Here is a 25,857-nt window from a genome sequence, read left to right as displayed (position 1 = left end):
CAGGCTGCCGGGGCCCGATTCCCCCCCCCCCCCCCCCTAATATACCGGAGCGGGCAGGACCCAGAGCCCTATTGCCCTGGTGTGTTCAGCAGTGGGGGAGGGGCGGATAAATACCCAGCTAGGCAGAGCCCCTCCAGTCCCGTCCCCCCCCCCCCCCCGGACGCGCCGTTCTCGGGAGGGGAGAGATTCTGCCACCGCCACCAGCAGCTCTGGGGCGGGAGCCGCCCCGCTCAGGGGCTCCCGCGGGCGCAGCCTTTCAGCCGGGGCGCGGGTTCGATTCCCGGGAGCTTTCCTTTAGCCGGGGACCCCACTCTGAACGCGGCCCCTCGAGGCTCACTGAGGCGATTGCAGGGTGCGCTGGCTCCTGTCCCATCCTGTGCTGGGGGCTGAGCGCTACCGCCGGAGACCCGCCCGCCTGGGGCTGGGCCCTTTGTTTTCAGGGGCGCTATCACCCGGGTGGGGGTGCCTGCCTGTGCCTGCGGGGCGGGGTGCTGTGGCTGGTGCGCTTTGCTGGGAGCTGGGTGGTAGGAGGGGCAGGCACCTGCTGAGGCCTGGAGGGAACCAGAAGAACTTTTCTTCTCTGCCTGGTGACAGGGGACTGAGCGGGGTCTGGCTTCAGGGGTGGTCCCCTGCAGCCCCCTTAGACCTTTTACACGTGGATTCTGCCTGTATTAGAGGAAAGGGCCCAGGGATGTGAGATGTTTTGGGGCTTGATTTAAAGGGGGAGTAGGTGGACGTGATGGGACATGTTTCTGTGTCAGGGAGGCTGTAAAATTTTAAACGAATTAAAGCAAAACTGGGCCCAGTCAGGGAAGTCATTCGCATGAGCCAAATTGAGAAAAGAGTCTGTCTGAGACCCATTAATATGAGGGACTTGTTTAGTATCCTCCGAGCTGCTCCTTCCCCCATTTCTGGTCTGGCTTCTTGCTCTAGCTGGGTTCTCCAATAGCTGTTCTGTCTGACCTGTAAGATCAATATTTCCCATTTTTGTTTTCTGCATTTTTTGGCTGACAGGCCTTTGTCTTGCAACTTAAACAAGATGAAACAGAGCTCATCTTCCAGCGGTAGCACTGGCCGGGCCTCCCTGCTGCCCGTTAGAGTTCAGGATGCAAGCAGAGCCGGTCTATACACACCTCAAGCAACGTATGTGCTGCTGATCTCTAAGCACACTTATGCTGATGTAACTGAGAGGAGGAGGGTTGTGGTCATTTGTTGTGGACTTGGTGTGAAGAGATTCACTGTTATGGTAAAGGGCACCTGGATGTCTAGTTCACCTCTAAATACATCTCTGAGTGACCTAGTGCAGGGGTTCTCAAACTGGGGGTCGGGACCCCTCAGGGGGTTGCAAGGTTATTACCTGGGGGGGGTCACGAGCTGTCAGCCTCCAGCTCAAACCCCACTTTTCCTCCAGCATTTATAATGGTGTTAAATATATAAAAATGTGTTTTTAATTTATAAGGGGGGTCGCAGTCTCAGAGGCTTGCTATGTGAAAGGGGGTCACCAGTAAAAAAGTTTGAGAACCACTGACCTAGTGATACTGATGTAAATTTATAGTGTAGACCTGGCCTAAGGCTAACATCATTTCAGAGAGGTGGCATTGGTAGTACCTCCTGTAAATTTCGCTTGTGTAGGCAGGTTTATGGAAACAAGAACACCACAGTGACTTGACTTAACAGAACACTGTCCATTTAAAAATAGCAAAAATAGTTTACAATGTATTATCAACTCCACATTAGAATTTTCAATATGAAAGCTTTTTAAAAGTCCTTTAAAGGGACAATGTCTACTTGAAATCTAGTAAATTGTCAATTAAAATGAGTTAAAATAACTATTATGACACCTGCCATCTAATCAATCCATTTGCCTATTTTGGAGGGTGGGGGGGAGTTATGTCACACTTTTTTATTTTTCAGTGTTTTTTTCTTTCCATTGTTACTGTGTAAAAGACCCACACAAAGTGAGAAGACTGACTTCACTGGGGAAGTGGTGAAACTGTGCTTTTGACAGCATTGTGTAAGTAATCAATTTTTTTAAAAAAATACAGAAATACAATTAAAATAGATTCCTAATAATCTTGGGTTGTGTAACAATAGTTGTGAAACTACTGGCAGCACCCTCATAATGCTTTAAATGACAGTGTAATGTTTTGTGATCTTTTCTCTAGAGAACGATCGAAGCTGAACATATCTAAGTACACTGGTGGCTCTGACGGCTCTGACGGAAAAATCAACTTCTCTGTGAGAAGGTACTGTTACAATGCCTCCTGACTTGTTTCACTCAATATTTCCAATATAAAATAATGAATAATTAAAACTCTAGGCTTTAAAAGTGGCTTGCAAAGGGGGCAGGGGAGGAAATAGAGATGTGTCCTTTTTTGCTATTTTGATGTATAAAGAAGACCTAAAATATTTGATTCCCCCCCCCCCCGGCTCTTTTTTTTTTTTCTGTTTGATTGTTTCTTTCATTAGATTAGAGAGTAGGCACATAGGAATTGTGCACAAATGCTATGTTAATGAGAACAATGTAAGTGCATAGGAAGATTGCTATCCTGTATGAGATCACTGTAGCAGGTCAGATATTCCTCTGAAGCATGTATGAATCCCTGTAATTGGACAGTTGTGGAATAACCTGCCTGTGGGGCAGTTTTTTTTTCTTAACTGCCTTCATTAGATGTTTGGTTTATGCTTTGAAGCATGAGGATTTTATAGTTCTTGTACACTTTGGATATCCTATCCAGTGTGATTCTGGGTATTCTGTAAATGCTAAAAGCCCACAGCGCGTGATCCAAAGCAATTTAACCGTCTCTGTTTGGTTTCAGGACAAGTGGTTCTGGAGCATTGCGAAATACTCCATGGGGCTTTTTTGCTGGTACAGAAAAGTTAAAGGATCTCAGGCCACTTCATGACAAGACTTACATCCAGCAGTGCATCTGACAGCTCTGTGAGGTATACCTGGGTTCCCACCCACTGTGTCACCAATATCTGCTGCATCTGCTCATAACAATGTTGTACTCTAAATGCGAACATGGGATGCTCTCTTTGGCAATAGATTTGGTTCTGTTACAGCATTAGGATTGTACATGTGATACACAGAAGATAAAACTGAGATAGCTTGTGATTGTGTGGAGAAACTATGATAAGCAGGTTTCAGATTGGGGAGAAAAGTGGTGGTGCTCTAATCAGGTTATGCCCGCAATCCCAAAATAGCTGAGTTTTTCTGCTAAAATGAGCAGTGAGCAGTTGATATTAAAATTGCCCTAATTAGACTTGAGAATTAACACTGTGTAGAGATGAATAGGGCCAGTTTGCATCTCTCTCCTGCATCTTAGTAAAGCAGCATGGGATTGGGTCATATTTGGAAGATTAGCATCTAGAAGGGCAAGAATAATGCCATTTGATTTAGTGTTTTGTTTTTAACTGAAAATTTAGTTATTGCGGATTCTGTTGAGCCATCAGAAGTGCTGGCACAAGGAACATCTGTTCAATCAGTCACTTTTTCAATGAGTTGTTTACCTTCTGCTACGATTATCATTGTTGTAGATTTAACAGAGAGCATATACAAATCTCAGCTTATTCACTGGCTCATCAGACATGAATATATTTTTTTCTGAGCCTCTCTATCTCCCCCTCTGAATGTTAGTCTTCCAGAAATGTGTGGCTGTAATGAGGGAGAGTTCTTTGTTTTAAATTGAAAATACCCATTCAGAATGTATTGATCAGTGTATGTATATTGACTTCTATTAGTAGCAATGAAAATGTAATGTTCCTCAAGATAAATGCAGACATTGACCTCACCTTTGTCAAGATCTGATTAGGAGTGTCTATTAATCTTTGTGTCTGTTGCCTTTCTTAGTTTCTTGTGGAGAATGGCTATGCCCAGAATGTGTCTGTGAAATCTCTCCAAACTCCATCTACTAAGGACTTTTGCAGGATTTTTGCTTTTATATATGTTTTTTTTGTGCCCTTCTTATGAACTTCCTGATTCTAAAATTGAAGAGGAGATCCCAAAAGTCTTTAAAGAACTTGGGTATGTACCAGAGCTGATCAGAGATTGTATAAAGTGGGCACCCTTATGTTCAAAGGGACAGAGTCAAGATAAAGATCCGGATTAAAAAAAATTCTGAAAACAACATAACATTGATAACACTTTATCTTTTTCTGAAGGTCCCCACTGTTGAATCCAGGCTCTGGTGTGTGAACAAGGCAGTGGTTCTTGTGTCAAGCCCTGCAATGGGACCCAGGTGCCCTTTTGGTATACAAGGTGCCAATTCCTTTCAGTGAAGGCATTGCCACCCGGTCACTGCAGCTCTCAGACTCCATGACTGTCTGACTCCACTCAGCCTCTGGTTGTTTTTTACTTTGTGTTCCCTTGGGGATATTCTGCTGTCCTCTAGTGTTTCAACCTCAACATTTTTCTCCCCCTTTAAGCGTTTGAATTGGCAGGAGAGTGAGTTTGGGTGGGGGGGGGGGTGTAAGAAAACCTGGATTTGTGCTGGAAATGGCCCACCTTAATTATCATGCACATTGTAGGGAGAGTGGTCACTTCGGATGAGCTATTACCAGCAGGAGAGTGAGTTTGTGTGTGTGGTTTTTGGAGGGGGGGTGGGGGAGTGAGAAAACCTGGATTTGTGCTGGAAATGGCCCAACTTGATGATCACTTTAGATAAGCTATTACCAGCAGGACAGTGGGGTGGGAGGAGGTATTGTTTCATGGTCTCTGTGTATATAATGTCTTCTGCAGTTTCCACAGTATGCATCCGATGAAATGAGCTGTAGCTCACGAAAGCTCATGCTCAGATAAATTGGTTAGTCTCTCAGGTGCCACAAGTACTCCTTTTCTTTTTGTGAATTGGCTCAATTTGCCAGTGTAGGTTCTAGCTACTGGTAGGTTGCAGTGTTCAAGAGACACTGGAAAATGCTTGAAGCTGGTACAAGGGCATCTTTAGGCTAAATATCCTAGCTTAAATCATTTGTTTCCCTGTATGACTTCAGAGTTACAGAATCATAGTTTTTAAGGCCAGAAAGAACCATTAGATCATCTAGTCCAACCTCCTGTGTAACACAAGTGATAGAATTTCACCCAGCTACTCCTGTATTGAGCTCAATAATTTGTTGTGCTTTAGTCCATCTTTATTACTAGTAATGCCAAAACTGTGAAAGCCAAAATAACTTACTTTCACCACTTCTGTTCTACGTTTTGCCCTTCCTTTATCATATACAGTGAAACTAGCTGGCTCTATTTTACTTTCTGGTTCCCATGCACTAGCAAAACGCTGTGATGTTTGGGTTTCTGATATTGCAGGGAAATACTTTGAGCAGTAGATTTGATGTTTCACACAGTCAGTGCCTCGGATCTAAACTGAAAAGGGAAACTCAAGTAATGTACCTATGCCTGACTAATCCCACTGTGGATTTCTTCCAGAACTGATGAAATCCCTTTGAAATGACACAGTGGGTTTTGTCATTTCTCAGTGATTCCAGATAAGTTGTACTTGTGACTGGTTTCCGCCTCTTCGCTTCCCCCCGCCCACCCCCGGGTGCCACTTGGAACTGTGGGACTATTGAGCCTGCCTAACCCGCCAGCCTGGGTTCCCTTTTACACTGTGGTTATGTGATAAGTTGCCAAGCTCTCCAAGCTTGCTCTTTCACCAGCATACACACAGATAGGGACACACCCAGCTGCAGCTTCACACACACATGCTGAGATCAGCACTGCATTGGAAGGCTCAGTTAAGGCACCTCCTAGTTGGTAAGGCATGGCCCCCCTCTGGAGTGTAAACCCAAAATTATACCGTCTTGCACTGCACAGGGAACTGCAAAGCATAAGGTCATAAAATTCTCCACTCCCTCAATGTGGAGAGAGAGATGCAACAGCTTTCTGCCCCAAGTTATAATTTCCACATACTGGCTTTAGAGAAAACAAAAAACAAGTTTATTAAATACAAAAAAGATTATAAGAGAGAGAAAATAGATCAAAGTAGATTACCTTTGTAAATAAACAAAAACTGCAAACTGAGCTTAACACACTAGATAAGTAGGACATGAATTAGCAAATTCTCACCCTGAGTGATAAACAGGCTGGCAGATTCTTAAGGCACAAGCTGCCTTGGCTTTCCCAGGTTTTCATACACAGGCTAAAATCCATCTAGCCTGGGACCATCACTTCCCACAGTTCAGTCATTGCCCCTCAGGTGTTTCCAGGTGTGGTGTTGTAGGGAGAGTGAGGTACAATCATGATGTCATTTTCCCTCTATATATCTTCCTCCCACTTGCTGGAAAGCTCTTTTGCTGTGACGTGGGTCAAACATTTCCCATTGTGTAGTGCTCTCTCTGAGGTTTCTATTGTACGCAGTTCCTGGGGTAATACTTGTGCTTGTGTGCATTTTCTTAATAAGCCATTTTTTCAGGTACAACAGGAAAAAGGCCTAAAGGCTGCTTGTGGGTGTTTTCAACCTCATAACATGATTCAATAACACATACGTAGCCAAATTTCATAATTTCACATACGACAATAGCAGATACAATCCAACGAGATATTAATGTCTAGCAGATCAAGACTTTTAGAATATCTCAAAGGCATACTTTGTACAAAACATATCCTAATTGCATGACAGTGGTGAATATTGGGGTGCCAGGGTGTCACAGTACTCAATTTACAACTTAAAGGTATTTTTCTAATTGCCGGTGCCACAAACCCCATCTGGTATCCAAAAACTGAGTTGTGCTTTTTTTTTTTTTTTTAACTTCTTTACAAGTGGCAAAGATACTGCAATTTGACCTTAGCTGACAGAATCAGTTGATGCATATAAAAGGAATAAAATCAGTTCATGATCTGTAGTGTTAACAATAGTGAACATTCATCAGAAAAATAGGCAGAAGTCTGTGTGTGTCCAATAAATCAAATCTATTTGGCAGGGAGATGTCTTTTAATTCTCTGCTGATTACAATCCTGCTCAGGTAATTGGAAACTGCTCTAACTCTTCTTTCCTTGTAAGTATCCCTTTCCATGGCCAAAAAGCTCCATGTACACCGTGGGTGCACTGCATGTCTGGCCTCAGGTTGCCGCTGCACTAGTGTGGTTAATAGACTGCATCAAGGTATGGTGACAAAAAGGGAGGTCAGCTGTGATCCAGTGGATCTGAGCTGAGCAGGGAGATATGGGTTCTGTTGCAGGCTCTGCCGTTGACTTTGGACTAGTTAAGGCCAGAGTTTCAAAAGTATTTAGGTGCCTGAAGATGCAGAGAGCCACCTAGTAGTGAGATTTTCAAAGAGCACCTGAGCGAGGTGGGAACCTAACTCCCATTGAAATTGATGGGTTTTATGTACCTAACAGGTAGATGCATCTAGTTGGATTTTCAAAAGTGCCTAACTGCCTTTAAAAATCTGACACCTAATCCCTATACCCCAGTTTTCCCTTTTGTAAAATGGGACCAGTAATATTTCCCTACTGCACGGCTGGGTTGTGAGTATATATTCATTATCTTCTTTAAAGTGGCTGGAAATCCTCAAAGGGAAGATGCTAGAGAAATGAAAAGTAGTAACTATTACAAATAACAGTACCTACGGTGTGTAAGAGGAAAGAATAAACAAGAGAAAACAGTCTACATTAAATTCTGATAGAAATGAACTGAAGTTTTAAAACTATAATCCTCCAAGATCCAGAATTGTCTTCATACAGCCTTAGGGCCCTACAGCAATATCTTAGATTCAGAAGCTGTCTGGCTTTTTGACTGCAGATATAAGCAGGCAAGGCTGCTGAGATAATGTCTCTGCATCTGTTGGAGGAAAAGTGGCTTTTTTTATAGTAACTGCCTCTTACCTTAGCCACAGTCGATCAACTTCTTTCTGTCTTCCTCTAGAAAATTCCTTTTTATTGGCAATCTTTACAAGTGGTGATACCCAGCTGGGCACATGTCAGGGGGCGGGGGAACAGTAACCCATTTCTTGTACAAAATCTTGCAGTGTGGTGTTTGCTATTTTATTCATAGGACTTCCTGGTGTATTTAAGGTACACCTGCCCTGTTGACTACTTTGTGTCAAGCTGCAGTGCTTTACGCTTATCCTCAAAATATGTTTTCTCTTTCCTCCCTTTGAGATCCTCCCATGATTTTCATAGTGTTTCCTCAGAATCTGCTATGCCATTAAAGCGTTTGTCTCTTTGAGATGTATTGCCATTAACAGATTGAAGAGAATGGGGTATGATCCCTGCAGTATGAATCTTTTTTGACCACATCAGTTATGTTAGTTCCGATGTATGTGTCAGTTATCTAGGTGGTGTGCAGGGGCTTGTGTTTCACTGTAAAAGTCACAGACTATATATACTGACACTTAGTGAAGAGAACTCTTCCCCTTTGACAATTTAACAGGCTGCTCTGAGCAGAATGTTGTACCACTCCCATTAATCCTGGGTTTTTCGTCCATTCTTTCCATCGTTCCTACTGCCACTGTGTCACAGCCAACCATCTACTAACACAGATTCCAGTGCTCCATCAACAGATGTAACGCTATTCCGTAAAGTCAGGGGCTCACTTGGACCAAGTTACTGTGTTAACCGAGCAACATTTCCCATGTAATTTTGCTGAAGGAGACTTTTTTTACTCCTGGGGGAATTCTGCAACAAAAAATTTTAAAAATCTGTGCATGTTTTAAAATAAATAACAACATAATCTCACCAATTTCAATTATTTTTGGTCATTTATTTCAAAATACCAGTCAGCAAGTAGGTGTGTAACAATACAGACAACAAAAAAGATTCAGGAAATGTTTTTTGAGAAATAGATTCCTTACTAGGCATATTAATACAGAATTGAGTAAGAATTCCTTTAAACTACAATACAGAACAGTATTTCCCACACCCCTCAGAAGCAGTGCAAAGGCTTGAGGGAGTCAGGGGGAATGGAGGAGGTGAGGGAGAGGGAAGTAATTGCTGGGAAGGAGCCTAGGTGTCAACTTGGAGGGTGGGAAAAGTACAGAACAGGGGGTTTTTTGGGGGGTGGCGGGGAGGGATTGCTAGGGAACATTCCCATGCAGACCCTGGCAGACCTGTAGCCTCTCCCATTCAGTCAGGCACATCTGCCCCTGTCCCAATATGTTCCTGCATCCCCATGTGTCCTTGCACTTCCTGTCCACGTCTCTCCACCCGTACTCAGACAACCACTCCCCCATCCCCATGTTGCTCTGTACCCACTCCCTCTGTCCCTGTGTGTCCCTGTCCCCACTCCCCAATCCTCATGTGTCTCTGTGCCCCCACACAGCCATTCCCCCTGGTCCTGTGTAGCTCTGCACCCCATCACCATGTGGCCCTGCACCTCCCTCTCCCACTAGTCCTTATGAGCCCCTGTCGGACCAAGATTCCTTTTTTCAGCATTTTGCTGTAGTACCAGGGGTTTAGCTTTTTGTTTAGAGATAAAAGGAGGCTTCCACACCAAAGAAACAGAGAGCTCCAAGAGTGTGCAACCCACCCCGATGGGGCTAGCTCTGCCTTCTTACATTGTTTTATTAATACAAATATGACTCTGATATGGAGGCTAGTGACGGGTGATATCAAATAAGGATCTCCAGTGAACACTGTGCATTTCTAATTTGTGAGGTTTACTCTGTCCCTTTTTAGATCTACAGTGTCATGAGAGATAACTCAGATGTGCTTGTCGATACTCAGTGTTGGTCAGGAGAGGCTAAAGATGAAATTGTAGTTAATAAGGATTTGTACTACATTAATTGTTCATCAGACAATGTTCACTACACTGTCAGGAAAAGTAGCGAATGAAGTAAATGTATTCCCATTTTGGTATGGGGTTTTTTAATTTGGATTTTGATCAGCCCTTTTTCTGTTCATACTCAAGTGTGTATGGTTCTCAGTGCTCTTCCAAAAGAGGTGGACAGAATGTAAATGTAAGAACTGTTGTTAAAATAATAATTAAAAAACCGCACTGCTTTCTATAATGAGTTAGATACCTGCGGTTTACAACTGGCATGGGATTTAGCTGGCTATTGGATTAATTACAGAAGGGAAGGGAGAAAAGGACAGCCTTGTTTTCTAGCATGCTTTGGGAGGCAATTTGGTCTGGTGGATAATGCACGGGATGGGGGGAAGTGAACGGTGATCAGAATCGACTCAGTTCTTGACTCTGCTACTGACTTACTATGTGACCGTGGGCAATTTATTTTAGCTTTGTTTTCCCCTGTGTAAAATGAGCACGACACTGATCTACCCCTGTAAAATACATTGAGATGTATGGATGAGAAGTGCTCTCTCTTAAAAAGACAAATCATTTTAGACAGACAAGTTTGCATTTATCAGTTGTACCTTTATAATACAGTGCTGAAGGAGAGGAATAGATCTGCCATCCTTCGATTTCCCCCCCCCCCCCATTTCCCCTACCAAGTGGCTGATAGCTTGGACCGTTGCCTGAAGCCATCTCTTTTTCCTAACACTGTCAGCACATGCTGCTCTTCCCACAGAAGCAGTGGGAGTAGATGAAGGGAACATACTGCTTATGCCACTGGGCTGAATTGGCAAGGGGAAGTGGCCAGTTGCTGGTAGGGGTCCCACTTTGGGACCACACATGCAAGTCAAAGGCTTTTTCCCTGTACCCCAGTGGCCAGTTGCTTGGCTTCTCAAAAATAGGAGCAGCTATTTTCAGAGCTTGCAGCCCAGAGGACAGCTGGCTGTTTAACTGCTCCTCTCTGCCCACCCGTAAATCACATGGCAAGTTACGGATTTGGGAATACCTTTCCCACCTCAAATAAAATCAGCTTCTTGCTCTGTGGGGTCTCAGTCTGATTCCTTTTTGGTCAGGGCCAGAAGGGGATTTTCACATATCTGTGTCAGTTTCTCACGTTGGCACCTGGCATGCTGCCCATGCAGTTCTGGTTAGCTCTGGGCCTGACGTCAGGCCTAGAGAAACCCAAGTCACAGCCTGCAACGAGCAAGTGGACACCCAGGCCAGGAAACAAAAAGATCCCGAAGTGAAAGCTGCTTTTTAAATCAACAAAAATAACCCAATCTTCTAACTGGGGATTTGCCCTAAAGCACCTTCTTAGATTTAAAAGGGTGGTTTGTGTGGGCTGTCATTAAGCTCAAGCTTTAAAATAGAACTTGTGACCTTGTATGTCCATTTTAATAATATTTAACTAAGGTGTTGGTTTGCCCCATGGCTTTGTATGTCAAGCTTGCTTAATGGGTTTTTAAAAGGCTCTAAAAACCACATTGTTTGTTTTTCAGCTACTTATGGAGTACACTGAAAAGTGTTATGATCATTTCATGAATGGAGGAGATGCTTTTGAAGAGATGGATGCAGAACTACAGGCAAAACTAAGTAAGGGTGGCCATCTGAATTTGCTATTGCAAGGAACCACATGCAGGCTAGTAGAATTCTGGGCCTTGTCACACTTATTGCCTTCCTTACAGGGGTTATAGTAAGGCCAACATCAGCATTTTTCAAATGGTGTTGCCTACCTATGGATTGAGTGCTTAGAGTTAAGCACTCACATTCATATTTAGATATCTTATTTAGGAAAATGTTGATGTTTAAAAGTGAGGGTCGAAGTGTCTTTACTATGGCCATCATTTTCAGAAGTGCAAAGAGACTTGGTGCCTCAATTTGTGGTTGCCCACCTGGAGGTGCCTTAAAGGGGCCTGACTTTCACAGGGTGGGTGCTCAACACTTTCCGTACACCAGGCTCCTTTATAGCCTCTCAAGGTGGGCTCTCAAAATCACCTGTCACTTTTGGCATATACCTCCTCAGCTCACCATCTGTTGATTAAAAATAGCTGATTTGATATTGGATCAGGATTCCACACCCTCTCAAAGAAATAGCAGCAGCTCATCTGCCTGCTCATAGGACATTGCAAGGTGCTCATTTTTAAGAGTGAATCTGTTTTGGTGTGGTTTCTCCTTGCAAATCACTTTGACTTCCATTTTCCTCTTCAGACTGTTTCGTTCCCAAGACAGGGCTTCTCCTGTTGGCAGTGTCATCTCTTGTTATTGCATACCATCTGCCTTTAAGCATTTCTAAAGTGCCCGGCAGCAGTTCTCAATCTGTGGGTCAGGACCCTAAAGTGGGTCACAACCCCATTTTAGTGGGGTTGCCAGGGCCAGCATTAGACTCACTGGGGCCCAGGTCTGATGCTGAAGCCCGAGGGCTTGAGTCTGGGGTAGCAGGGCTCTGGCCCCTCCTCCCCCCCATGCCTGGGGCTGTGGGGCTTGGGCTCCGGCCTCCTCCTATGTAGGGCCATGTAGTAACTTTTGTTGTCAGAAGGGGGTGGTGGTGGTGCAGCGAAGCGTGAGAACCACTGTGCTACAGTATTGCGGCACTGTTGTCTGGTATGACTATCGAGGCTCTAGGGTTATTCAAACCCAGTGTGGTTTCTTGCAGACAAAGTGTTTAAAGTAGACCATTCCAAAGTGAAGACCTTAGAAGCAGAGAACAAAAGGTTGAATGAAGAGATTGCAAGGCTAGAGAGAGAGAAGGAAAGCGAGCCAGTTAGTAAACCATCTTTCTACTTCTTTCAACTATATCAAAGCTGGGTCTTCCCTTATTGGGGTTCCAGGTGCTGTAATCTCACCAGTAATGTGTACATACTGAGCAAGTGGTGGGGGCAGCTGAATCGGGGGTATCTGAAATTCTGCTTCCTAAGGTGATAGGAAGGGGGCTGAGGTGCTACAAAGGAAACGATCTCCAGAGCTATAGGTATCATCTGGGACACTCAGAACTCCTGGCCCCAGCTGGTGGAAGAGTCAAGTCCAGTGTCTCAGGCTCTCATAGTAGAATCTTGCTTATTTTTTTAAACTAAAAGCTGGATATGAAATTAATACTGAGGGTCTCATTTAAAGCTCTAAATGCAAGAAAAATCTGAGTTGAAGCGTCTCTCTGTCCTTACAGAGCTGTGACTTATTACTGCAGTGCATCTGGTACATGAGACTCAAGCATTATTAGACTCCTGAGATGCATGACAGCCTCACCTCTGACCTTATTTCCTCCTGTAGGTTTTAATTTCTTAATGTTTCAATTTAGCTGGCGTTGTAATGATAAAATTTAAAATTGTTAACTCCCAAGAGCTAATTTATCAGGCTGGGAATAACTATATCTCGTAGTCTGAGACTGAAAATTTGACCCAAATAAGATAAAGGAGGGAAGAGACTTTTGGGGTAAGGATTGTACAGGGATAGACAGAATGGCAGGGTTCACCACCATTTAGGCTTGCAAGGAAAATTATCTGCCTTGGTAGCAGCTGATTCAAGAAAAGATGCAGCCGAAAATCTATCATTGAGCTACTAATGTTTCCAATAACCACAGTAAAGCAGGGCTGATTCTTCTAAATACCAGTTAGGTTATTAACACTCTTCTTTCTCCTCAAAGGATCGTCTAGAAATGCTGAGGAAGCTGAAAGCTTCGCTGCAAGCTGATGTTGAAAAATATCAGGCTTACATGACCAATCTGGAATCTCATTCAGCTGTCCTGGATCAGAAACTACATAGCCTCACTGAGGCGTGTGAGGCATCAGGTGAGAAGGAAGCTGCATCAGAGATGATTGATGATGATGATGCATCATCACTTCCTTTGTTGGCTAGTACTGAAGATTGAAGGCTCTGAAACGGACATACACTTACTCCATGGATGAATTTGTACTAAAGCAGATTTTACTTGGCTAGTAATCTTGTACTTTCTGGGAAAACAGTGGGGCCGTACATACAGGGATAGGTGCTTCCTGGACCAGGAGGTGCTGGATGCATCTTTAAAAGCCATGGCCTTGATTTCTAGGGGGAGAAGAATTGTCTTTTGAGGCAGAAACATGTAAGTTGTCCGGCTGTCGAGTGTGGGAGATGACAAGATTCGGGGGTTGACTCTGCCCTCTTGGACCAGCTTCCTTACAGTTGGTCTCCTTTGCTGCCTTCCCTCACTGAACTATGGGAAGAGACCGATCTTGCACCAAAGCTTTCTTGCCTCAAATTAAAGGAAAATCCCTCAGCCCTGAATAGTGAAAGCACAACCTGCCTAAGTTGAAATCCTTCCATTTAAAAAACAGTAGTTCTGAGTCGATCTCACTGATTTAGAACAAAGCAGCACCGCTGGGGGAGAAGGGACATAGCCCTCTGAAATGTGCACGTAGAGCAGTGGTTCTCAAACTTTTGTGCTGGTGAACCCTTTCACATAGCAAGCCTCTGAGTGCGACCCCTCCCCCCGATAAATTAAAAACACTTTTATAATGGTGTTAAATACGTAATAATGCTGGAGGCAAAGCGGGGTTTGGGGTGGAGGCTGACAGCTTGCGACCCCCCCATGTAATAACCTCATGACTCCTGAGGCGTCCAGACGCCCAGTTTGAACCCCCTGATGTAGAGCCTGAAGTGGAGATCCCATGTTAACCTACTCACAAGTGCTGTGAGGCTTAAGTTTGTAGAGAACTTTAAAGATGGAAGCAGTACACATTTGTATTACTGCTAGGAGTACACCTCACTGATGAATGGGGTGTTTATACTGGAAAAACAGGGGTGGCGACACTGTGACCTTTAGCAAATGTCCAGAGATCTCTAGCTCCTCTTCTTTTTGTTGTTGATTACAGAATTGGAAGTTGAAATGATGAAGCAGGAAAATGCCCGGCTGCAGCACACTGTTGATAATCAGCTGTACGCAGCTGTAGACATCCAGAGAATAAACCATGAGAAAGATGAGCTTCAGCAAACTATCAACAAGCTTACCAAGGAGCTAGAGACGGAGCGGCAGCAGCTATGGGCTGAGGAGCTAAAATATGCAAGAGGCAAAGAGTCGGTGAGTGAAACCATTACTGGGAACTGGGACAGGCAATCTGGCAACTTTGCAGTTTTGATATTAAGGGTCAAAATACAAGAGAGAGAAAGTTGGGAACTTAAGAGGTTGCTGTCAAGTATTTTTCTAATGAAACTAAACCAGGGCAAGATGAATTTTTGTTCAATATCTTCATAAATGATCTAGAGGATGGTGTGGATTGCACTCTCAGCAAATTTGCGGATGATACTAAACTGGGAGGAGTGGTAAATACGCTGGAGGGCAGGGATAGGATACAGAGGGACCTAGACAAATTGGAGGATTGGGCCAAAAGAAATCTGATGAAGTTCAATAAGGATAAGTGCAGGGTCCTGCACTTAGGACGGAAGAACCCAATGCACAGCTACAGACTAGGGACCGAATGGCTAGGCAGCAGTTCTGCGGAAAAGGACCTAGGGGTGACAGTGGACGAGAAGCTGGATATGAGCCAGCAGTGTGCCCTTGTTGCCAAGAAGGCCAATGGCATTTTGGGATATATAAGTAGGGGCATAGCGAGCAGATCGAGGGACGTGATCGTCCCCCTCTATTCGACATTGGTGAGGCCTCATCTGGAGTACTGTGTCCAGTTTTGGGCCCCACGCTACAAGAAGGATGGGGATATATTGGAAAGAGTCCAGCGAAGGGCAACAAAAATGATTAGGGGTCTGGAACACATGAGTTATGAGGAGAGGCTGAGGGAACTGGGATTGTTTAGTCTGTGGAGGAGAAGAATGAGGGGGGATTTAATAGCTGCTTTCAACTACCTGAGAGGTGGTTCCAGAGAGGATGGTTCTAGACTATTCTCAGTGGTAGAAGAGGACAGGACAAGGAGTAATGGTCTCAAGTTGCAGTGGGGGAGGTTTAGGTTGGATATTAGGAAAAACGTTTTCACTAGGAGGGTGGTGAAACACTGGAATGCGTTGCCTAGGGAGGTGGTGGAATCTCCTTCCTTAGAATTTTTTAAGGTCAGGCTTGACAAAGCCCTGGCTGGGATGATTTAATTGGGGATTGGTCCTGCTTTTGAGCAGGGGGTTGGACTAGATGACCTCCTGAGGTCCCTTCCAACCCTGATATTCTATGATTCTATGAATGACTCTAACAGATTAAAAATAATTTACAATTTTGCTCTTGCTTCCAGTAGGCCTGGAATTTTTTCATGTACTTGTTTGTGCATCAGCAGCCAAGGCCTGATTCAATGCCCATTTGAATTATTGGATATCCAGACCCCGAGAGGCCACAACAGGCATGTGTATTGCTTTCAACTGTAGTTGCAGAGATAGCTAAGGAGCTTGAAATAGTCTGAAGAGCCTGAACATAATTATCCCCATTTTACAGATGACAAAACTGAGGCACACAGCGATTCCATTACCTGCTCAAGACACAGTAATTTAGTGGCAGAACTAGGAATTAAACCAAGGGGCCAGATCCTCTGCTGGTGTAAACTAGTGTAACTTCTTTGACTTCAATACAGCTATGCTGACTTAAACCAGCTGGCTTAGTGACTCAGTCCCAGTCTGATGCCCTGTCCCATGGACTGTACAGACTCAACACTCTTCTCCTCTTTCCCATGCCCACTGCTATAGTGAGATGCCCCATTTAGAAGCAGGCCCTTGTTCTTCATAAAGTTTACCAAGCTGTGTCAGTGACTAAAACCACAGGCAAGAGAGGAAGGATGGCCCAATTATGGTTAAGGTGTCAGCTTGAGAGTCAGGAGACACGGGTTCTATTTTCTGCCCTTCCAGACATCCTGAGTGTCCTTGGGCAAGTCACTTAGCCTCTGCTTCAGTTCCCCATCTGTAATATGGGACAACAGCCCTGTCCTCTCTCACAGGGGTGTTGTGAGAATAAATGCCTCAGAATGTGAGACTCAACTACTATGGTGATGCGGGCCATATAAGTACCTTTGACAGTCTTTGCATTTGTAAGGCTGGGTCGCTCGAATGTATTCTTAATTTATTTATCACTTGTAATACTCTTCCCAGCCAAAGATCTTACATTTCTTTACACAAGTCCAATTTTACAGAGCGGCAATCTGAGACATGAGGGGGTGAAGTGTTTCTTGCCCGTGTTCACAAGGGAATCTGTGGCAGAGCAGAGAACAGAGCCCAGATCTCTGCACTCCCATTCTCATGCTTTTCCACAATCTCATCTGTCCTCTTTACAGGCAGCTTCCAAGGATACACACTAGCTAATCTTCCTTGAATATTCAAGGGATAGGTGGAGCAGGCATTTATGAAGCATCCAGGAGAGGAAAATACAACTACTCAGAAAGGAATGGACAGCTAAAAACTGCTCAAGTCTATCTGTATAGGCCATTGAGCTTCAAATCACATCACATCTCTGTGCCCTGGTTTTCCCATCTTTGAAATTGGGATAATGATACTGACCCTCCTTTGTAAAGTGCCTTGAGATTGATGGCCGAAAAACTGCTCCATAAATAGCAGAAATGGTCATCTCGCTCAAAAGCTTCCAGTGCTGACTAATATTTTAAAGATTTTTTCTGAGGTCTCAAAATGTCTGTGCATCTATGAAGCCTTACCTGGCAGTGGTACCCTCTTAGAGGTGGCAACAATAGTGATCCATCATGGAAAGTTAGCAGTAGCCATGTTTTGACCTTTTCTATTCAGTGTCTTTCTCTCTTACCATCCTTCCAGCTCCACATATTTCCCAGATTGAAGCACAGCTGGATGATTATCACAAACTGGCTCGGAAGCTGAAGCTAGTCCCAGCAGGCATGGACAATTCCAGAGGCCACGATTTTGAGATTAAGTTTAGCCCGGAGGATGGACCCCATTCTCTCTCCAAATACAGAAGGCAGATCAACGTAGGTGTGCTTTAACAACGGCTTTTGTTTGGAACATTTGTATGGGAACAGTCTGTGTTTCAGCTGTAAAATGTTAGGAAATACACAAGGAACGTCGTCCTTGAACATCCCTACTATAGCTGCAGTACAGTCTAGCCTGTGTGGGATGTTGCTAATGGAGCTGAGTGAATAATCGATTTTTTTTTCCAGTTTTGTGTCCAACCGGAAAAATCGGGGGGGGGGGGGATTGGGTGTCTTGAACTGAAACTGAATCCCCCCCCCACCCTAAAAACGAAAAACCAAAAATACTTCGTTCAGGTTAAACTCAATATTTGGATGTCTATTCTAATTGACATTTCGAAAATGCTTTTATTTTCAGGTTGGTTCGTTTTTTAGTTGAACATATATGCAAAGAAAAAGTTTCACTCATCTCTCTTTGCTACAGAATGGAGGGTGGGCGTGGGAGGCATATCAAGCCAGATTTCTTGAATCAAAGAGGGAGGGACAGACATAGCTGTTAGAAACAAAAATTACTCTGGGGGGAATTCTGCACCAAAAAAGTAAAAATTCTGCACATACTTTAAAATCCTGCATATTTTATTTGTCAAAATAACACAATATAATCATGCCAGTTTCAAATTTATTTCAAAATACCCATCAGCAAGTAGGTCTCTAACAATATAGACACTCCTTTTCCCCCCAAAAAAATTTCTGGTAAAAAAAAATTTTTTTTTTTTTTGACAAATAGATTCCTTACGAGGCACATTAATACAGAACTTTGTGTAATACATTTCTGTAATGTAATTCAAATGAATTTCCCACACCCATCAGAAGTATTGCAAAGATTTTGGGGAGTCCGGGGTAACAGAGGAACTGAGGGAGAGGGAAGGAGCCTGGACCTGGAGGGTTGTTCACTGTGGGCGAGAAGTATGGAACAGGGTTTTTTGGGAGGACGGAGAGATTGTTAGGGAGTTGGGGAGCCTCTCCCATGCGGACCCTGGCTGACTCCAAACGTCTCCCATTCAGTCAGGCACAGCTATCGCTGTCCCTGCACCCCCATGTGTCTCAGCCTCCCTCCCCATGCAGCCTTGCACCCCAACTCCCATTTAGCCCCTGGCTCAATGCTGTCACCCTACTAGCTCCCCTGAGCCCCAGTCTGTCCCCCCACTAGCCATTCTGAACCCCAGTGGGATACCCCCTCCCCCAGCAGCCCCGTGTGCCCCACTCTCTATCCTAACCTGGTGCTGCAGGCAGGGTTCTGTGATGAATTTCTAGTCCTGGGGGAATTCTGCACCACTGGGCACGTGCAGAATTTTTTTCCCCCCTACAGGAAAAAAAATTCTGTGGCATCAGAATTGGGCAAAAGGCAGAACTGCAGCACTTCTCGGGCAGAATGTATTTTCTGCAGTGGGGAAAAAAAATTCTGCGTGTGCACAATGGTGCAGAATTTCCACAGAAGTAAAAGAGTGCAGGGATTGGGTAAAATCTGCAATCCCTCAGAGGAGAATTCTAAAGCCATCTTCATCTCACTTGTTCCTTTTTATTTGTCTGCTGCAGCATGTATTGTTCCCCCTTTCCTGCAACCATTTGCAACCAGCTACACTGCTTCTATTCCTTCTCCCCTGCCGAGCTGTGCTGCCTCTTTGAAACACGGTGGAAAACACCTACCAGCCGGCTAAATCTGTCCATTACACAGATGCATCTCTGAACTGTCTGTGGGTCTTGAGTGCTGCACTAGTTTTAAAGTTTGTTATGTTAGAACAGTGACCTGCCACTGATGTAGGGCTGAGTCTTACCTGGCAGGAGTAACTTTTGTGGGGGTAGGGGGTGAGGAGAATACATGTTTTGGGATGTGGGGAGGAAACATTTCTTTAGCAGGCTGATTTTAAAAAAGAAGTCTGTTTTAAAGATGCTGAGAGATTCTGAATACCCATTAATGGGCAGTATTCAGTCAGCAATTCCTTGTAAATTTCAGAACTGTACCACATGGTTCTCTTACCTGTGTGTGTGTGTGTGTATCTTTTTTTTTCAATGTGCATTACAGGTTCCGCTTATGCAGATAATAGATGAGACTGAAGAGGCAATAAGTAAAGCTAGTAACAAGAAAATAATTTTAGAGGATTCCTTAGAACAGGTGAGCTCTAAAAGCTTTATACATCTTTGCTTATGGGGTTTAGGTAGTAAACATTTTCAGAATGGTGGCCTTCAGGCAGTGAGTCAGTGGGCTATATATTATTCTTGGCATTTCTGGTTCGAGAAACCTACTGATCATACACTGTAACTTCTCTTAAATCAGCATTCTTTAACTGAACACCTGCCACAAAATATTTTCATCCAAACATGTATGGTTTGGTGCATTGAAAGCACGTAAATATCTCTGGAGGAAAGCAAACTTCCCACCTAGGTATCTAGCAGAGGGTATGGATTGCAAATCCAGCTACCGAGTTCCCTGTAGGTGTTACAGATCTCAGCTCGGTCAAGCAAGTGTGGATTTTCTCCTATTCAAGAACATGTAAGAGTAAACGAATTCAGCAAGCAGAAAGGCCTAGGCTATATAAGGTGACCTGTGTTGTAAGATGGTGAAACAACCAATTTAAGTAATAGGTTTAAACCATGAATATAGAGAGAAATTTACAGTCAAAATATATTCTTCTTTGGCAATGAGTCTGCTGCTCCTTGATTTGTTTCAGCCGAGCTCCAGACCTGAGAAGGAAATACAGGTTATTCCTAAAAAAGCAGCCAGTGAATTAACTTGAGTTGTAGGCGCTGTGTGCGCTAAGGTAGATACTGTATTGTTAGTAACACAAATAGTCATTTGTAATCAGCACCAGCAATTCACCACCTCCGCTCTCCAGCCTTCGTTGCTTAATTCGTGCAAATGAATTGAACACTGTTCCAGGTCTTGAATCTGAAATATGATACCTCTACCCTGAGCCTCTGCAACAAAGCACACTTAGGACATGTAATTCAGTAAAATAATCATTCCACAATCCATCCAACAAAAAATGGGAATCTGCTAAATGCTGAGACACTGGCTTGGTCCCTATGTTGGGTCCATGGAGAAGGTGGCAGCAGGACAAATGATCCTGTTAGCCACTGAAGTGTTCCAGCAGACAATACTGCTTGGGCTAGGTAGCGGAAATCTGGACCCCTAGACAGGGGTCTCAAACTCAATTTACCTTAGGGCTAGGGCCAGTGCCAGTCCTCAAATACTCCCAGTGGGCCAATAATGTCACTGAAGATGGTGTTCAGAAAAGAAAATGTTTATATTGTATTTTTTATTTTGAATTTCTCAGAAATAATAAAACTATCATGCAACTTTATACAATTCTTCACCTGCCAGAGAGTTTTTAGTGTTTGCCAGACACCTGGCAACACTTCAGTTCTGTCAGTTTGTTGATGTTTGGCCTCAGTGTCTGAGCAGTTGAAACCTTCAGGATTGAAGCAAGGTGGGCATCAGATAGTTGTGTTCTGTATTTTGACTTGTTTATATTTGTTGTGGAAAAAAGTGATGCTGCCTCCATGGCTCACTGCCAGGCAACTGCTGATGGTCTCTCTGTCCCTCTCCCACAGCCAGTAGGTGGTGCGTGGGGGGCGGGGCGGCGCCGGCACTTGCAGCAGACAGAGCTGGCAGCATGCGTGTCTCCTCCGCGGGCTGCAGTTGGGAGGTTCTTGGGCTGCAGATTGCCCGCGGGCCGGGACTTTGAGACCCCTGCTCTAGTGTAGGAAACCAGGAGAAGCAGTTTACTGAAGGTGTGCAATAGAATAGTTAGTGCACAGGGAAATGCATTGTGTCACCCCTTGAGACAAAAACACTTACTTATTTTATAAAATATAGTTCATTAGTTTTTTTATTAGAAGTCCATTCACTTTCTACCTTTTTCAGATGCCCATTGAAAAGGGTTATCTTCCTATTGCTGTTGAAGTGCAGACTACTGTAGAATTATAGCCGTGTCACTGAAAATGATTTGCATGGGTTGAAGGTAGTGTACAAAATTTGAGCATCTGTTTATTTTTTCCAATGAAAATTTCTCATGGACTCTGCAACCGCACTAGCACCTTTCTCTGTTTCTGAGGGAACATAAATTCATCTGGCTTCCTGATGTGGGAAAATTAACATGACCTTAAATAGTTCTCCAGTATTTCCTTTATCTTAATATCTATATTGTGAGTTCAGGCTGAGCATTTATCTCTAGCACTTGAGTAAGGGTCTTTGACCTTTGTTTCAGCCCTATATAGCTAGTCTATTGTTTGAAGTTCTATAAAACTCTGAGGTTTTGCAAGATATTTCCAGCCAGCTGTACATGTGGTGGGTTTTTTTGTTTTTTTTAAACCAAATCTATTCTTGAAGTTGAATGTGGTGATAGCAGAGAAGAAAAGCAACATAAAACTGCTGAAAGAAGAAGTCCAAAAGCTGGATGACCATCACCAGCAGAAGCTCAAGGTAGGAATTTACTTTTCTAAAGTGAAAATAAATGAGAGATCTTTGAATGAGTAGGACTAAATTCTGCACTGACTTACACCCTATGTCATGCTGAATTTAGCCTGATGAATCATTATATGACTTTGGACAGTCAGCTGGTCCTCTTCTAGGTGACATCTCATGAGTAGAAACTGCTATCCCTCTGCCTAACTTCCAGCAGAAGAGCTCCCTTCCCCACACCCACCCTTTGGATGTTATTTGTTCTTGGAGATATGTTGCCTCTCATTTCTCTCTGAGTTGTCAGGTATGGTACCCAGTTTCCGGTCAGATGGAAGTATTTAGACACCCAGTTTTTTCTTGGAACAAATATCTTGTTGCAACCTTTTTCCGCAACCCTTTCTGGACCGGGATCTGCCTTGTTGATGGCTTCTCTACAGCAGAAATTGAGTCCACTTGCACCACACCGTGATGTTTTTAGGGCCCCGAACTACCTTAATCCAGTCCAAATCTCACTTGTTCCTCACTAAGGGGAGGCGGGGGTAAGAAAAAGCCTGGTGAGGTTCTCAAAAACCATTCCAGGCAGCATGCTGGTGTAGGCAGGTGCCAACATGCATGGACAGAGCAAAACTCCTTTTAAAAAAAAAAAAAAAAAATGGTTCACAAAATATTTCAGATTTGGTACTGCAAGGACACTTCAGGGTGTGCAGCCTCTCATGATGCCTGCCTGGCTCATTACAAAACATGCCTGACCCGATGCCCAACTCATCTAGTGCAGCATTTCCCAAACTGGGGTCCGCAAGGGTACTCCAGGGGGGTCTGCAGCTCTGCTGATCAATTCCTCCCCCTCCTTCCCAGGGCCTCCTGGATGCCAGTGGTGTGCAGGAGGTGCTGGGAGGGAGGGGGAGTAGCAGGGACAGGGCAAGCTCAGGGGAGGGGGCAGAAAGTGGTGGGGAAGGCATCATGGGGGTGGGGCCTGGGGCTGAGCAGGGAGCGTGGGGGTCCACAAAAATACTAAATCAAAATGGGGGTCCTTGGGTTGCTAAACTTTGAGAACTCCTGATCTAATGGATACAGGAGAGAAGCGTTGCTTCCTGTTTCTTCTTTCAGAGATCTTGCTAAGTCATTTTGAACCCCATTCAGATTGGGGGCTGAGTGGCAGGCTGCCCATGAGAACAATGGCTCCTCCTAAAAGGAAAAGGAAACCTTTAAGGAGTTACTTGTTTTATTAAAGGAATCTAAGTTTGGGACTATTTCTAGTCATGTATAGTCCTCTTCCATTCCACACCATCTTGCCATACGGTTGTTGGACCTTTACCCAGGAACACTTGCTTTGCCTTTTAAAACATGCTTGTGAGTTGCACTGCTATTTGTCACCTCTTTAAACAGTTCCTTTTGGTTATATTGATACTCTTGGGCGGGGGTGGGGGGGAGGGAGGGAAGGGGGTCAATTTTTGTTACTAGTTGAAGTTTGTCCTGCTGAGGCCTTGGTTTGATCCTTTCATAGGGGGAATTCCTTGGGGTTGCCTGTATTCCTCTGCTGGCAGGAGGTCCACTCTCCTAGCAAGTTCTAGGACTTTAATTATTGGTGGGTACACTTAGTCTGAGGAACATGTTGCTGATCAGAATTTGTTTATCCTTCCTTAGGTGGCTGAAGAAGAAGAAGAAAAAAGTGCAGCTGAACTGCAAGCTCTAGAGATACATGAAAACCTAATTGAGACTGGAGTCAATGAGGGCCTCAATGAAGCTATGAATGAGCTACATGAAATTCAGAAGAAGTAAGTGCAGCACATCCAGGTGTGGGGTTTTTTTTGTCTTCTTTCTTAAACAGATTTTTCCTGAGAAGTCTACTGCATATCAATGCAGAGAGAAGACCATACTCTGGAGGGTTGATGGTGAATTTCTGTAGTTTGTATAAGATTTCCTTGACTGAGTGCGTAACTAGCCCTTAGTCTTGTACATATACTATTGTTCCTATATCACTAATACATTCTCATTCCAGAACCTTGCAGTATGGAGTATTAATTTATGGCTGCAGAGCAAGAGCAGGTTAAAATTTTGTCTGTTTCAATGGAAAACTGAGTATTCAACTAAAGACAAACTTAAGAAAAGTGCCTGCTACTTTCAGTGGAAAATGGACTTTGTCAAGAAACCAAAACCTTTTCACTTTTTGAAAACTTTTTTTTTTTTTTTTTGACTGACCAAATTGATTTGAAGGGAAAAGCCCATTTCTAACCAGCCTTGCTACCCTGAGTCTGCCATAGTGAGTCCGAAATGCCTGTATGTGTTTGGACACATTTTCGTATACTGTGAAATTCAGAAGTTAACTTTCAATAGTAACTGGACTGTAAGAAAGGAAATCCTGTAGTTAAAGGTTCCAGTATCCTTTACAGTTCATGCATTCTCTAATATCCAGCCATGTGAAAGTTAGTTATTACACATTCCAGTGACACCAACCCCATGTCCCATCTATCAAGAGTCTGAGTTTTCAAGTTCTACAGAAAGGCCCTTAAGACTTGACACATTTGCTGAACATATAAAAATCCTAATATTATACCTTCTAGCTCTTATAACCTTTCATCAGTAGATATCAAAGTGCTTTGCAAAGGAAGTCTGTATTACCTCCATTTTACAGATGGGGAAACTGAGGCACTGAAAAGGAAAATGCTTGGCCAAAGTCACCAGCAGGCTAGTGGCAAAGCCAGGAATAGAACTCAAATCTGAGTCCCAGTCCCCTGCTTTATCTTGTGCCATGCTACATAAACCATGTACGTTCAAAGTCTAGCCCTATACATATAACTGCAGAATGTTAATATTTTAACAATACAAAGCACTTATAATATTGTTGTGTAACTAAGATTTATCATTTTAGTCTACATCTATATATAATACCTAAAAATACTCCGGTGTACATGGATGATTCAATGCCTTTACAAAGTTTTTGATATATTTGGACTGATTTAAAAATGGATTGGGAGAGATTAGACGTAAGGTTATTGTAATGTCTGATCATGCTGAATTGGCTAGATGTTTGCTAAAGAATGTATAAACTGTATAGATACTCAGTTTTATCTATAGTCTTAGTTTCAGGATTGGATTTTATTTTAAATTGGATTTTTATTTTATTTAAATTACAATTTTGTATAAAAATAAACAAAATGTTAAGGCCTAAATTTATTCTCTTAAAACGTTAAATAAAAAAAATATGCTGAATCCATGAGCCTTGATTTAAAAAAAAACAAACTGAGTTAATAGCTGCTTTTCTATATAAAAGATGTTTTTCCTGAGTCTAACTTTTGAGGTCAAACTTTTTAAATATGGCACAATGGTCAGCTTGAGTAATTTAGGAGACTGTCTTATTTTCAAGAGACTTAGGTGAGACTAGGAATTTAAACTGTCACTTTCATTTGAAAATTTTCCCAGGCTTACCTGAAACAACCAGTTTAATTCACTAAGTACAGTTAATCTCTCTGTTTAATAAATCATTTAGTTGTAAATGTGGAACGTGCTTTGATAAGAGATTATCTATCCAAAATATTTAAGGTGGTATTTTATATGCTGTTTGGAATTTAAACAAACACAAGTTACCCATCCTAATACAGCTTGACACAAATCAGAGCAAAAAGTAAATTATCTAGTAAATAAGCAATATCATTCACCATTTTCTAACATACTAAAAATGTACAGTTAATCTGAAAATATTAAGATACATAATTGCTTAAATGTAGATAGTTCTAGTGTATCCTCTTAGGTAGCAAAAATGTGCACTAAATCTAGTGAAAAGGCTTTAGTTGTAAATTAATGTTTTAATAGTTTCATCAACCAATGAGAATGCACGTTCCTGTAG

The 25,857-nt window shown here is 43.2% G+C and overlaps 1 pseudogene across 1 annotated transcript in view; it reads left to right on the top strand.

The window, feature by feature from the left end:
• Positions 1-358: 358 nt before the first annotated feature.
• Positions 359-25,857, top strand: part of LOC140896493 (kinetochore protein NDC80 homolog) — a 28,347-nt pseudogene continuing 2,848 nt past the window's right edge. The window contains exons 1-14 of the transcript XR_013634518.1: positions 359-1,143; positions 2,166-2,246; positions 2,820-2,946; positions 3,854-4,031; positions 6,996-7,097; positions 9,611-9,698; positions 11,223-11,318; positions 12,379-12,485; positions 13,363-13,507; positions 14,567-14,772; positions 17,459-17,611; positions 19,635-19,724; positions 21,942-22,034; positions 23,658-23,788. The product of XR_013634518.1 is annotated as a kinetochore protein NDC80 homolog (transcript). The remainder of the gene's footprint in view (positions 1,144-2,165; positions 2,247-2,819; positions 2,947-3,853; positions 4,032-6,995; positions 7,098-9,610; positions 9,699-11,222; positions 11,319-12,378; positions 12,486-13,362; positions 13,508-14,566; positions 14,773-17,458; positions 17,612-19,634; positions 19,725-21,941; positions 22,035-23,657; positions 23,789-25,857) is intronic.

Source organism: Lepidochelys kempii, chromosome 1 (assembly GCF_965140285.1).
Source record: "Lepidochelys kempii isolate rLepKem1 chromosome 1, rLepKem1.hap1, whole genome shotgun sequence".
NCBI classification, from domain to species: Eukaryota; Metazoa; Chordata; order Testudines; family Cheloniidae; genus Lepidochelys; species Lepidochelys kempii.
This window is presented reverse-complemented; position numbering and strand designations above follow the sequence as displayed.